This window comes from Erpetoichthys calabaricus, chromosome 2, assembly GCF_900747795.2.
Source record: "Erpetoichthys calabaricus chromosome 2, fErpCal1.3, whole genome shotgun sequence".
Classification (NCBI taxonomy): domain Eukaryota; kingdom Metazoa; phylum Chordata; class Cladistia; order Polypteriformes; family Polypteridae; genus Erpetoichthys; species Erpetoichthys calabaricus.
Window position 1 is genome coordinate 55,346,824 of NC_041395.2, and position 13,501 is coordinate 55,360,324.

Consider the following 13,501-nt stretch of genomic DNA (forward strand, 5'->3'; position numbering starts at 1 on the left):
AAGAATGTGCAGCAGGCTTGCTGCCAGGCTGTCTTCGCGTGACTGGGGCAGCAGCAGCAGTCACGGTCATAATGCATTGCAATCTGGTTTCTACCACTTATCATTGTAAGTAGCAGTCCTCCCAGCTGAACATTGCTCTAGGCGTGTCAGCTACACGATTGGGGACCAATCAGCTGAAGCTGGAACCTCACATTCGTTTTCGATCACTTGCATCAAAATCGGAGTCCGACAAGTCATAGTCCAATTCAGAGATAATAGGCAAAACGTCGTCCACAGAGTATTTTGCTTTACGCATTTGCTTTGATCTCTCGGCAGATGTTAGTGCCATTTTTGCCATTGTGTGCGCCTTGCTACTCATGCGAGCACAGGAAATCTCGGTCAAAACCCATTAAGCCAGCTTTCCTTCTAGCAACAAGACTTCAACTAAAAATAACAGTTGGTTTTATCACAGTTTACAGATAATTACCATCTTCTACTCATCAGCCCTGAAAGAGTTAAAGTAGAATGTCGTAAACTAAACTTCATCCTAAAAATCAATGTTTAATTTACTAGGTTTTCTCAAACCCCGTCATAAGTTAATGTAGCACATTAAATGCTTTGTGTTAAGTGTTCCCCAACCCAGTTGTTAATCTCTGTACGAGCTTCTTAAACTGACTTCCTCTACACTAAGAGAAGGTGCAAGCAGCAATCGCCGCACAGAAAACTATTCACTTCATGATATTCCTGCTCTCTGAAAATTTAGAATGCTAAGATAAATACTTGATATCATTTTCAGGATGAAATGCATTAAAGCAGGTATTAAACATGCACGGTAGTGTGGCGGTAGTGCTGCTCCCTCGCAGTAAGGGGTCCCCAGGTCTACATTCAGTGAAGAGAACTTTATGGCAGGTGTGACAAGGCTCCAAAAAACTGGATGTATGAATGGGTATCGCACAGGTTTAACTGAAATATTGTGTAAATCTTGGGTTTGTGATCTGGTGTTCGGAGACATGAACACAGAATTCAATGGATGTTCTTCTGAGCGGGCTTTCTTTATTCCATGCGTGCTGTCTGTCTGATGTACCAAACCCCCAGTTCCTATCCTTCCTTTTTCTTTCTCCACATAACCAATCACCATACAATAAACGTCTTTGTGAAATTAAAACTAGTTATAAACTTAGACCACGGAGAGTTCAGAACTTAAAAAAAAAAAAATCTTCGTTATACATGTTTAATTATGCCATCCATTCAGGGTTGCACCCATCCCAGCAAGCACTGTGTGCGAGACAGGTACAAATCCTGAACGGGGCGCCAGCACATCGCAGGATGAATACAAACAACACCTACACTAGCAGGGTTAATATAGCATGACAAAAACCCCACATCTTACATGACTTTGAAAGGAAACTGAAGTACGGCAAGTAAACCCACCAGAAAAACATGCAAATTCAAGGCAGGGAACACCCGGGACCCCCAAGCCACCGTGCCCCCACATGATTAATACATGCTTTAATGCATTTCATCATGAAAATTATATCAAGTATTTATCTTGGCATTCTAAATGTTCAGGGATCATGAAATTAATGTATTCTGTGTGCTGCCAGCGCCTCCTCTTAGTAAAAGAGGAAGTCAGTTTAAGATGCACATAGCGATTAACATGGCTCCGGGAACACTTAACACAAAGCATTTAATGTGCTACATAACTTATGACGGGGTTTGAGAAAATCTAGTAAATTAAATATTCATTTTAAGATGAAGTTTAGTTTACGATGTTACTTTAATAACAAATTACAAGAATAAAGTCAACATGTCGACTTTAATCTCGACAAATGGTGAGAATAAAGTAGAAATGTCAAGAATAAAGTCAACATGTCAACTTTATTCTCGTCATAAGCAGCAAGCTTAAAGTAGAAATGTCGAGAATAAAGTCAACATGTCGTCAAATTATTACACAGTACCCAGGTACATTATACAGTATTGAAAAAAATAAAACAAGTACAACTTGGCTTGCAGTATTATCCAGTAGTATAGAAACAGTATTCACACATTTGAACATAATGGTCCACATCCGACCTTTTAAATCCAAAGTATCTCCAGACAACAGACACGGCTCTTTTTTCCAGCAAAAGTTCTTCTGTGTCATTATGTTCAACTTTATTGTCTGCTACAGCTTCTGTTTTGGAATGTTCTGTTCATTTTGACCACGCAATACCTCCACTAATGCATGTACTCTGTTGCATGTGTTTAGCGGTGTAGCAGTGAAAAAGGTCTCCCTTAAATAGTTTCCCGCTGCGCCACCTTCCAAAAGTTCTTTAGGCAATTTAAACCGGTGTTGTGATATAAGAAAAATCCATAACGAAAATAAAAAACGGTTTTCGGTATGAACCGGTATACCGCCCAGCACTACTATGGCTTGTTGCCTAGAGTTGATTGGTAGTACATGGCATGTAACATAATCACATGCTATGCTTTAAAAGGTCAGTAACACACAATTTCTTGTCATCCGAGTTTGCAGATCTTTCAAAACAAAACCTTCTTCATGTTAACGTGCTTTCATTTAGGAATTATGGTATTACACCCTTTGATTTGTTTCATTAGCATTTCCCATTTACTTTTTAGCTTGATTTACCATCTATCCCCTGGTAACTAGTTTTCAAATACTTAGAACAATCAAGGGACTCTGCTCTGTTGGGCCCTTGAGCAAGACTCTTAACCTGCAATTGCTGAGCGCTTTGAGAAGTGAGAAAAGCGCTATATAAATGCAAAGAATTTAAGTCAGCAGAACATACTTATGGAAGTTTGTCAGTGTTCCTTGCAAAGTCACATGGCTGAAGTTGCCACATATTATAACTGTAGGTTTAGAGTGACTCATTATTAGTGTATGGTGGTGAAATATTTCTGCTCCTGAGAGTAATATAAACATGATGAAATACTGTTAACTTATCTCCCCATGCAGTTGCATGATCAAACATGATCAAACTCCTATATTATGCTCAGACTGTATTTTAGTTCCCTTATTAGAGGGCCAATGCTACATTTTTTCACTACAAATATTTTTGTTTTTTTGTCAGTTTATTTCAGCTACCTGTTGTCTCAGCCAAGCTTCACTCCATCATGGTACTACTGTATATCCAGTTTTCATATGCTGTGCATGTACATAACAAAACAAAAAGTTTTTCCCAACATAAAAAGTCAATTTGCAGCTGCGCCTGGTTCTCCTAAAGTAATCCAAGCACTTTACTCCACTCAAATTGCAATAAGAGCACCTAGCAAGAATGAAGCAGATTTTGTTAATCCTAAGCAGCTACATTTCATTAATGCAAAATGTGACTGTCAAACATTGTGTCTCAGTGGCCTGGGGCAACCCATGACCCATTTATTTTGAGGCAAAGTAGCTTTGAAAAATGTAATGGTGCTGTACGTGATGGCAGGTTTATTGGTAAGGCAACTGGCTACACTCTCAGCGTTTCATATGGGCTGCACATCATTAAATGTACCAGGCGATAGCAGCTATCCGCTCAGAAAATCTTGCCTTACACCCTTCCCGGACCTACAGATGATCTTGCACTTTCAGTTGTAGAGTACTGCCAGATACTTTTGAATACAGTGGACGGAGTAAAAAAGATTCAGGAGGGAGCTGCTCTACTAACCAATGAAGTTCTGTTGTATCATTATCGCATATGTATGAGGTTATATAGCATGCTTCATATATGTTTCAGAGCAGCGTTTGAGACACGCTTATGTACGCATATTTATAAAGTGATTGTGATCTATAAACTGTAAATTGTGTAGAAATGTGCATAGGGCAGATTTCATAAATGTGATTTTGTTCTTTTCATTTTGAGTTGTGTTTTTTTTTTGCCATACACACAAAGTTTTAAAAAATAATGCCCAGCTCTTTTTGTATAAGACAAAATCCATCCAGAGTTAAAATTGTGCCACTATAAATCAGGCTTAAGTGAACTTACCATAATATACAAAATACAATAGTATCTTAACACGCCATGATTCACTAAGTGAGTCAACAGTTATCTCATTTGAAAGCCATCAAGCATTATGGTGGACAGTTCTGAATTATTTTCTCAATTGTTTTTATTCTTACTTCAGGTTTTCACCCACTCCATGTTTGAACAAACTGCCACGGATAAGGCTAAAACAGAGCTGTCTGGGCACTAGGATCACAGAGCTAGCAGCTGATTATGGGACTATTTAACATACCAACTTTTAATTTTGCAAATTCTCTTATGTTTTCAGATGTTGCAGATATCAGGTACCTTACAGATACTCTTTGGTCTCCCTGTGACTTGTCTCAGGTTCACAGCTTGTCAGAAAGGCAATGAGCTGGCGCTCTGGATTGTGTTAACAGCAGCAGATCATTTGTAAACTTAAAATCAATTTATACTATTTCAAGTTAATTTTCTGTGATACGCCAAGTGGTACATTGCAGCTAATCCTTAAAGTAACCAAAACTGGTAACTAGTAAAAAGTTACAAGGGCTGCTATCTAAACAGTGCTCTGAAGTTTAACCTAAGTCACATATTGCCTTCTTTCAAGAATACAGTCAACAACAGGCAGTATTGCATGGTTGTTTCAGCATCCTTTATACAAGAATCTTCTATGTTAGGAATGTCTTCAATACGTTTGGCCACGTTGCATAACTGTGCTTTTTTTATTTTTTTAAATAAACTGCAATGTTACTACATGCTAGTTACATGACTTGTGAAATTATGTATTGTGGCAGTCATAATGTTTTAAATGAAATATCCAGTATTAGGACAAGTTTAAGTTATAGAGATTTTCGATGTTGAATCTGTTTTCTTAATTACTGAACTTTTGACTTTATTTTTAATATGTGATTTTTTTTTTGGATTTGACAATCAACTTCTCTGACTTCCTCCTGGTTTGCTAAATTCTGCCTGTTCCTTGACAATGTCTCCTTCGCAATTAGGTACCTTTTATCTTCTGATCTTGGTGTTTTTCCACCTTTGATTTGCTCAAAATTTTTATTTAAAAAAATCCTTACATTTTAACAATAAAAAATGTAGCATGCCGATACTCATAAGCTGCTCTCTCCATCTTAAAATCCTTAACATTGGGTCAAATGCAATGGGAAGGTCATATTATGCTGAAAAGAAGCTATTTTCTGTGCTGTACATAATCCAACCCCTTTTTTTCCTAGCTGTTTTGCTAGATAGCCTATGAATGAATAATTGGCACAGATGCAAATGTGGTGAATAATAAACATCCCATTAAACTTCAACACTTTGTAAACATTATGTACACAAGTGTATGCCACAAAATTAATTTTTATTTTTTGCCTCTTCAACATTGTAATCAATTCAGGATCAATTATAGTTTAATTTCTCAGTCTTTACCCTTGTTGTTTTTCAATTCCACACTCAAGTCAGTGTCACTTTCTGATCACAAATCAGAAATGGCACAACTTACTCTGTGCCACACATTGTTTCCTCAACACTGCTTTATACCATAATAATGACTGCTGCACAAAAACTTTCGCCCATGTTAAATGAATTTTGATAAGGTAATACTAGGGTGTTGTACCGTGTTAGCCATTATGAATGTAGAGAAAAGCCAAGCAAAATGACACCTTTTATTGGCTAACTAAAAAGATTACAATATGCAAGCTTTCGAGGCAACTCAGGCCCCTTCTTCAGGCAAGATGTAATACAGAGACTGAAGTTCCCTATGTTTATATACACAATCTAGGACAAGAAACAACATTGGTAAATCTTTAAATGAGAAATTTTAAATGTAAAAAATACATTCATTCAGGCTAGGGTTAATTTAACAAGAGAGAAAATAACAATGTATGGTCAAGATCTCTGGATAAGATAACTGTCCAACAAAGTCTTTTGAAGTTTGTAATGAGTTTTTTCAAAACAATGTGGATCTGTAGACAGGTTGTCTGTCATTCTGAGAGATGTAAACAATCCTCATATCTGGCCATAAAACTCCTGTCTCTATTCAGTCCATGTTGTAATGTTTTAAATTTTAGCATGAGTTTAACTTCCCATTCTTTTCTCTCTTGCTGTGTTTTGAAGTTGCCCATAAGCACTGTGACTTTAAAGTCCCTCTCATGGTGTCCATGGCTAAGGTAATAGTAACTCTACTACAATTCTCTGGATAGTAGTCAAAGGGGGTTATCCATGACTTATCCAGACTTAGCTCAATCACACTGATAAAAAGAATGTAAATTAGAATCATGTTTTACCTCCCTGGAGGAATTGTAAATGAACATACTAAGTCATTTATCTACTTTTAAAAACATTTTTCAAGTTGTTTTAATTTTTAATTAAGTTAAATTAAAAATTTACAAGATCACAATATCTTTGTAAAACTCTTCTTTGTCAATTATTAACAAGCATAATAATGACCACAATTTGGAGTGCCGCAGCAAAAGGACTGAATACTTAGATTTCAGTTTTTGATTTTTTATAAATTTGCACATTTTTCTGAAAATATATACAATATATGTGATATAAAACCCATACCATACCACATTTTAAGCATGCATAATCCTGAGCAGGGTTTGGGAGGATAGACTGGATATACAGTATATATAAACGAATCCCTTAGAAAGTCTACTACATAGGAAGATACAATTGCAAATAGCACTCTAATTGGGCTAAAGTCATATCAATTGTAAGGAACCAGGATAGAAATATTAAAAATACAAACAGTTAAATCCACCTGATAACAAATTACAGAAGGAAAAAAGGAAAATAAGACTCTTAGACTGATGACATTCAATTAAAGTCCAAAGTAAAAGTATTCTGAATCTAAGCCAGTTAACAAGTACTTCTACCTCCACAAACAAAATACATAGCCAGCAGCTGCATGGACCATTATTGAAAGTGGTTAATTGGTTCACTACATAACACTAAATATAACCAAGAATTCTATACAGTACTGAATTATGGTATTAATTAAGGTATTAATTAACACTGATGCACTTGAAAAAGGCTAAACTTTTTTTAAAGCACAAAGTTTGGATTGACTTCAGAATTTTTAAAAGCCTTCCTTTCAAGTCCAAAATTCACATGCCAGATTTTGTTAACTTCTGAGAAGTGGTTTGATTTTCATTGGCATTATCTTTAAAAATGTTGAACTTTAAAAACAGAGATGATGAGATGGATTTTGCCCAAAACCTACTCGGCTGTTAAGACTAACAAGTGGAAGTTGTCCATAAATTTTTTTTTCCCCCCCATAGACATACAGAAACGGGAACATGCATCTTTCCAAAAATGCTCAAAACATTTTCTACCAAAATGGCCAATATAGCAATGGCAAAATATGTTTTTGTGTTGAAAAGTGGAATTACACTTTTTCATAAAAAATACAAGAAACAGAAATATGAAGAAAGCAAAAATTCAGTTGTGGTTTATGTGAGCAAGAATGACACAGTCTTGTAATGGTTACTTTTCAATAACAGTAAATGATACACTGCATTTTTATGCAACTAACTTACAGTATATAGGCTTTCTTTATTTATTATCTTAGTTGCTAAGAAACAAAGTGGAGTTACCCTTGAGAAAAAAGGAGATTGTGAAGATATTAGATGTAGAAATAGACATCATTAGTAAATACTTTACACACCTACTAAACTCAGTAGGGCTTTACCAGATTATTAAAGGTCCAATTCACTCTCAAAACCATACACTTGATCAAATTATTACTCCTGGTTTTGAGATTCAAAATCCAATTGCTTTTCTAAAGCAAATTACCTCTGATCATTCCTTAATTACATTTGACTTGTTTGTGCCTCTGCAAATACAATCACTGGCTAAAGATAGAACAGTATGACACCTAGGCTGCAAGACTGCATGAAAATGTACAGCATATGTGCTTAATATATTAATATATTATGACAAAAATGCATCTCTGAAAGCTCCACTCAAAAACGTGATTAGAGCACGAAGAAACTAACTGTGGTTGAATGCTAGTGCACTCAATCTAAAACTAGAATGCCAAAAACTATAGTATAGATGCAGAACAGTGAAAGCAAAATTCTTCTGAGCATCAATGGACTAGCCTGACAGTATTAAAAGATATAAAAAGCTATTTATTTACAATGCTCTAAATATTATTCCAAATTTTAAGATTAAAATAGAAATCATAACTGCTAATTTGACAAAAGGGGAATGTAAACTGTAATGCAAAATCCCTACAAACAGCACCACAGGTGTTTTGAATGCCTTTAATAATAAAATAGGTAATATAAAATTCAGGATTTCAAAATCATCTCAGAAACCTTCAGAAACAATGTCAAAATCTGTATCTTTTTCAGGACAACAACTTAGTAAATACAACTTGATAAATGAATAGGAAATTGAAACCAGTTACATGTCTCTTATACCAAATAAGCTTGAAAAACTCAAACACCTTTCCTGCATCACCCATTTTCCATATTGACAGTAGATCACAATTGACTGACATGGTGCCTAATGTACTAAATTGTCTGGCTGACCAGTACTGAAAAGCACAAAATATGCTTAGGAACTCCACACAGAGTTACCTCTTCTTTGTAAAGTACTTGAACATATAGTAGTATCACAGCTTCAGAATTATCATGTTCTTTGCAATTTTCTCCAAGTTCACTGTACAGAAAAAAGTATTTAAAGCATATACTCACGTATAAGTTGGATCTTGAAACCTGAAAAAAATTGATCATAAAATCAGACCCCGGACTTATACGCCCATTCAAAAATGTGACACTTAATTTTTTTGTTTTTACATCTTCTTGCCTCCTCCAATCTCACATCAGTTTCTCAGACGCATCAAATTTTGTTGCAGCAGCGCAGTTACCAATTTATTTTGCTACTTCAATGACATTTAATTTAAAACCAGCTTCATATTTTCTTCTGATTGAACGCTCCATCATAGATAAGGGATGCTCTTACGATAAAGGTGTATGAGGGTGCGAGATACCAAAAAAAAAAAAAACAAACACACAAAACAGTGCAAACGTCACTTCGGAATAGTTTGGGTATTAGCGTGTGGTCACGTAGGCACAATATATAGAAAAAAAAGGCAGTGTGCTCTGTGGTTACTTTCTCAGTGGGCAATAGCATATCATAATCTCTTGGAACAATAGCGTGAGTTTTCCACATTCGACTTATACGGCCGACATTATAAAATACCAAAAATAAGTCCCAACTTATCCGCGGGAGAACTTATCCACAAGTATATATGGTACTTGTTTTGTGATTGACATTCTTATGTCTTCTAAAAGATGAAATGCTATAATTATTATGTTGTTTGACTTAAATGTAGCTTTTCACATTATAAAAACTAATTCAACTATACAGGCTTTAAAATTATGTTGGGCACTCGGACATTGCCCTTGCATTGATTAGTCCATACCAAGCAAATATTTACATATAGAATTGTGATTATATTAGATCAGATAAACTTTATTAATCCAATGGGGAAATGCAAATGCATGCTTCTTAGCACACCGTGGTGGAGTTGAGCCTGTGGGTAAAAGTGCTCTAAGAGAATGCCTCCTCAAGGGGCTGGAGGGTTGGTTTTTATGATGGCATCCAGTTTTGCCACCATCCTGTTTTCCACAACAGCTTCCAGTATGTCCAGGGTTCTCCCTGTGACGGAGCAGGTTTTCCTGATAGGTTTGTTCAGACATTGTGCTTCTTTTGAGCTCAGGTTGCTTCCCCAGGAGAGAGCAGCATAGAACACCACATTAGCTCCACTGGACTGGTAGTGCTTATCATTACATTGTGCATTCATTACATTGTGTTTGATATGGAGTACTTCAGTGCTCAGTACTGGTAATGTTACTGTTTTCCTTTACATGCTATCACTGGGATATATAGATAAAAACATATTATTTATCCCTCCTAAAAAAGAGGTGCAAATCTCAATTTTATACAGACACAGTACAGTTACAGTAAAGCACTGTAAAATAAAAAACTTCGAGCTTTATCAAAGCTCACATTAAAATGTTCACAGTATTTTACGCTATTCTTTAACATTTTTTGGTAAACAAAAGTACAAAGTAAGAAATCCAGGAAGCATAAACAAGGTCATGTTTCTTTGATCTTAATTAAAACAAATTCCACAATAGACAAAGGCATTAAGGTTATAACCTTTTTTAAAGGAAGGTAAATAACTATACAAAAAAGAGCAATGCAAAAAAGAAGAATTGTGTTTAATCAGGTGTAAAAGACTCTTTATATTGTTAATATAAGGCACAGGGGTAAAGATAAAATGGTTAGTACTTCTACTTCAAAGCACCAGGATCCAATTTTTAATTCCTACCTGCTGCAAATGTCATCACAATTTGCAGAACATATCAAGTTTGACAAGTGTCATCAATTATTCAATTGTCATGTTATATATACCACACCATAAACAATTTGCCATTACCAATTCACTCATCCTGCATGTCTTTGGACAGTGGGAGGAAGCCAGAGCATCTGGAGGAAACCCACACAGACACGGGGAATCCATGAGATGTGAACCCAGGTCTCCTTAATCCAAGGCAGCAGCACTACCACTGTGCCACTGTCTCTTGGGTGCACTCTCCATCACTTCATCCAACATGCTCCAGTAAACGTCTTTCTCATCTTTTGCACATCCAACTTGCGGGGCATATGCACTAATAACATTCATCATCACACTTTCAATTTCCAGTTGCATAATCATCACTCTGTAACACTCTTATACCTCCAAAACACTCTTGACATACTGTTCCTTCAGGATAACCCCTAAATAGTAATAAAATGTAAGGTTTTTATCACAAAATATTCATTGTTAATTTTATTTAAAAAGTATTGCTTAGTTGTAATAATACCAACTTTACTAAATTGTGTGTCTGGGCTTTCATGTCTCTGTAGTCTTATTTAATATAACGTATTGGCTATTTAACTTTTCTTTGGAGACTAATACATTATATCTTATAAACCAGTACTACTGAACACACATTGACTGGAGTGCCAATGCTGCCACCAAGTTTTCCCTACTAAAATGTAAAAAAATGAAAAAGTAAAAACAAACATTACCAACCAGCTTTCTATATTACTTTCATATTTTTATTTCAATAAATTTTAATTTTAACCTATTATATAACCTATGTGACAGAGTAAAATGAACCATAATCCTACCTTTTGTCCATTGCTTACTAGATAGATTTGGCATTTGTGACACTCATTAAAGAGCAGGACAGGATCTAGAAAATGGAAAGATAGCTGGTATCAAAGAGCAGTCCACAAATTATTGTACATTTATATAAAAATAACAAAGGTTTTATTAAATATTGCAGCCAGAAGCAATTAGAATTTACAGTATATCATTAATATAGGATATATCTATACAAAAGTAAAAACAAAATATTGCAAGAATGAACTGAATTAAATGTTATAATTTATAAATATTAAGATAAAGGGATGTGAATATTGTAAAAAAAAAAAAATGATCTATTTACTAAAACTCAGAACACACTCAAAAAGATGTAAGCATAACATTTCATATAGCTGGCAAAACGGGTTCACACAGAAGTTTCCATTAGGAATTACTCATAGTCTGCAAGTCTGCATTTAATGTTGAATATAAGCATGTCATGGCATTTCTATAAGAAAGTTTTCAACAGTACTTAGCAACCCACCTAAAAAACAGCCTGAGGCAACAACTGTTCTAAAGTATTTCCATAAATGAGTGCCAAAGTGTTTTTAACACAATTGATGATAATTTCAGTAGTGGCCAGTGTTCAACCATTCATTCAACTGATATGGAGCAAAATATATACAGACATGTGCTAAAAAAAGTATTTAGAGTAGAAAATGAGCAGAATGGTTTTTAGAAATGGTAAAAGTGACATGTACTTTTTATACACTTCACCAGCTTTAAGGTTAAAAAGACTTTGGAAGGCTTGGAAACTCTTCCTCCCCATGTACATTTTTTCTTTGTTGTTTTGAGGCAGGTTGGTTAGACTTCTTCCAATTGAGCAAAAGAAGAAGGAATGCCCCAACATATATCACAACACAGTGTGTATTGATCAGTTCATAACTCAATAATTAGGGAGTACTGTGAAGCCATGAATGTCTGCTAAAAGGGAAAAGATTTTATTCCGGTATGATCTGAGAAGCGGACATTCCCAAAACATGTAAAAGAAAGCTTTTCAAAAAATTCTGCTGGATTGCCACGTGGGCCTTCTATTTCAAAGAAATTTAACAGCAATAAAGATTTCAGAAAATCCTACATGATTATTCACCTACGTTTTAACACAAGTGTTTATTTGATCTTTGGAACTCAGGCTTTACACGGTATAGTTTATGCCTACATTTTGTAACATTCATTACTAAAATATGAAAAAGTTTCTGTTTTAACAATGTGTTTACACAGATTACTGTAGAAACGGAACACACATGAAATGCGTGTGTTCCAAATAACGATCTATTATTTCCACTGTCACCTCTCTGAAGGGGAAGGAGCCTGAGCTTGTGCGCGAGGTTGAGAGGTTCCGGCTAGATATAGTCGGGCTCACCTCAACGCACAGCTTGGACTCTGGAACCAATCTCCTTGAGAGGGGCTGGACTCTCTATCACTCTGGAGTTGCCCCCGGTGAGAGGCACCGAGCAGGTGTGGGCATACTTATTGCCCCCCGACTTGGAGCCCGTACATTGGAGTTTACCCCGGTGGACGAGAGGGCAGCCTCCCTCCGCCTTCATGTGGGGGGACGGGTCCTAACTGTTGTTTGTGCGTATGCACCGAACAGCAGTTTGGAGTACCCACCCTTTTTGGAGTCCTGGAGGAGGTGCTGGAGGGCATACCTTCTGGGGACTCCCTCGTACTGCTGGGAGACTTCAATACTCACGTGGGCAATGACAGTGAGACCTGGAAGGGCGTGATTGGGAGGAATGGCCCCCCCGATCTGAACCAGAGTAGTGTTTTGTTATTGGACTTCTGTGCTTATCACGGATTGTCCATAACAAACACCATGTTCAAGCATAGGGGTGTTCATATGTTCACTTGGCACGAGGACACCCTAAGCCTCAGTTCGATGATCGACTTTGTGGTTGTGTCGTCGGACTTGCGGCCACATGTCTTGGACACTCGGGTGAAGAGAGGGGCAGAGCTGTCAACTGATCACCACCTGGTGGTGAGTTGGCTCCGATGGTGGGGGAGGATGCCGGTCAGGCCTGGTAGGCCCAAACGTGTTGTGAGGGTCTGCTGGGAACGTCTGGCAGAGCCCCCTGTCAGAAGTAGCTTCAACTCCCACCTCCGGCAGAACTTTCACCATGTCCCGAGGGAGATGGGGGATAACGAGTCCGAATGGGCCATGTTCCGTGCCTCTATTGTTGAGCTGTGGCCGTAAGGTAGTCGGTGCCTGTCGTGGCGGCAATTCCCGAACCCGTTGGTAGACACCGGCGATGAGGGATGCTGTCAAGCTGAAGAAGGAGTCCTACCGGTCCCTTTTGTCCTGTGGGACTCTGGAGGCAGCTGATAGGTACCAGCAGGCCAAGCGGAATGCAGCTTCGGTGGTTGC

General features: G+C 37.0%; 1 protein-coding gene across 1 annotated transcript in view; it reads right to left on the reverse strand.

The window, feature by feature from the left end:
• shank2b (SH3 and multiple ankyrin repeat domains 2b) overlaps positions 1-13,501 on the reverse strand; it is a 971,122-nt gene that overhangs the window by 859,101 nt on the left and 98,520 nt on the right. Inside the window, exon 2 of the mRNA XM_028793812.2 lies at positions 11,121-11,185. The gene's annotated coding sequence lies outside the window, so the exon portion shown is untranslated. The remainder of the gene's footprint in view (positions 1-11,120; positions 11,186-13,501) is intronic.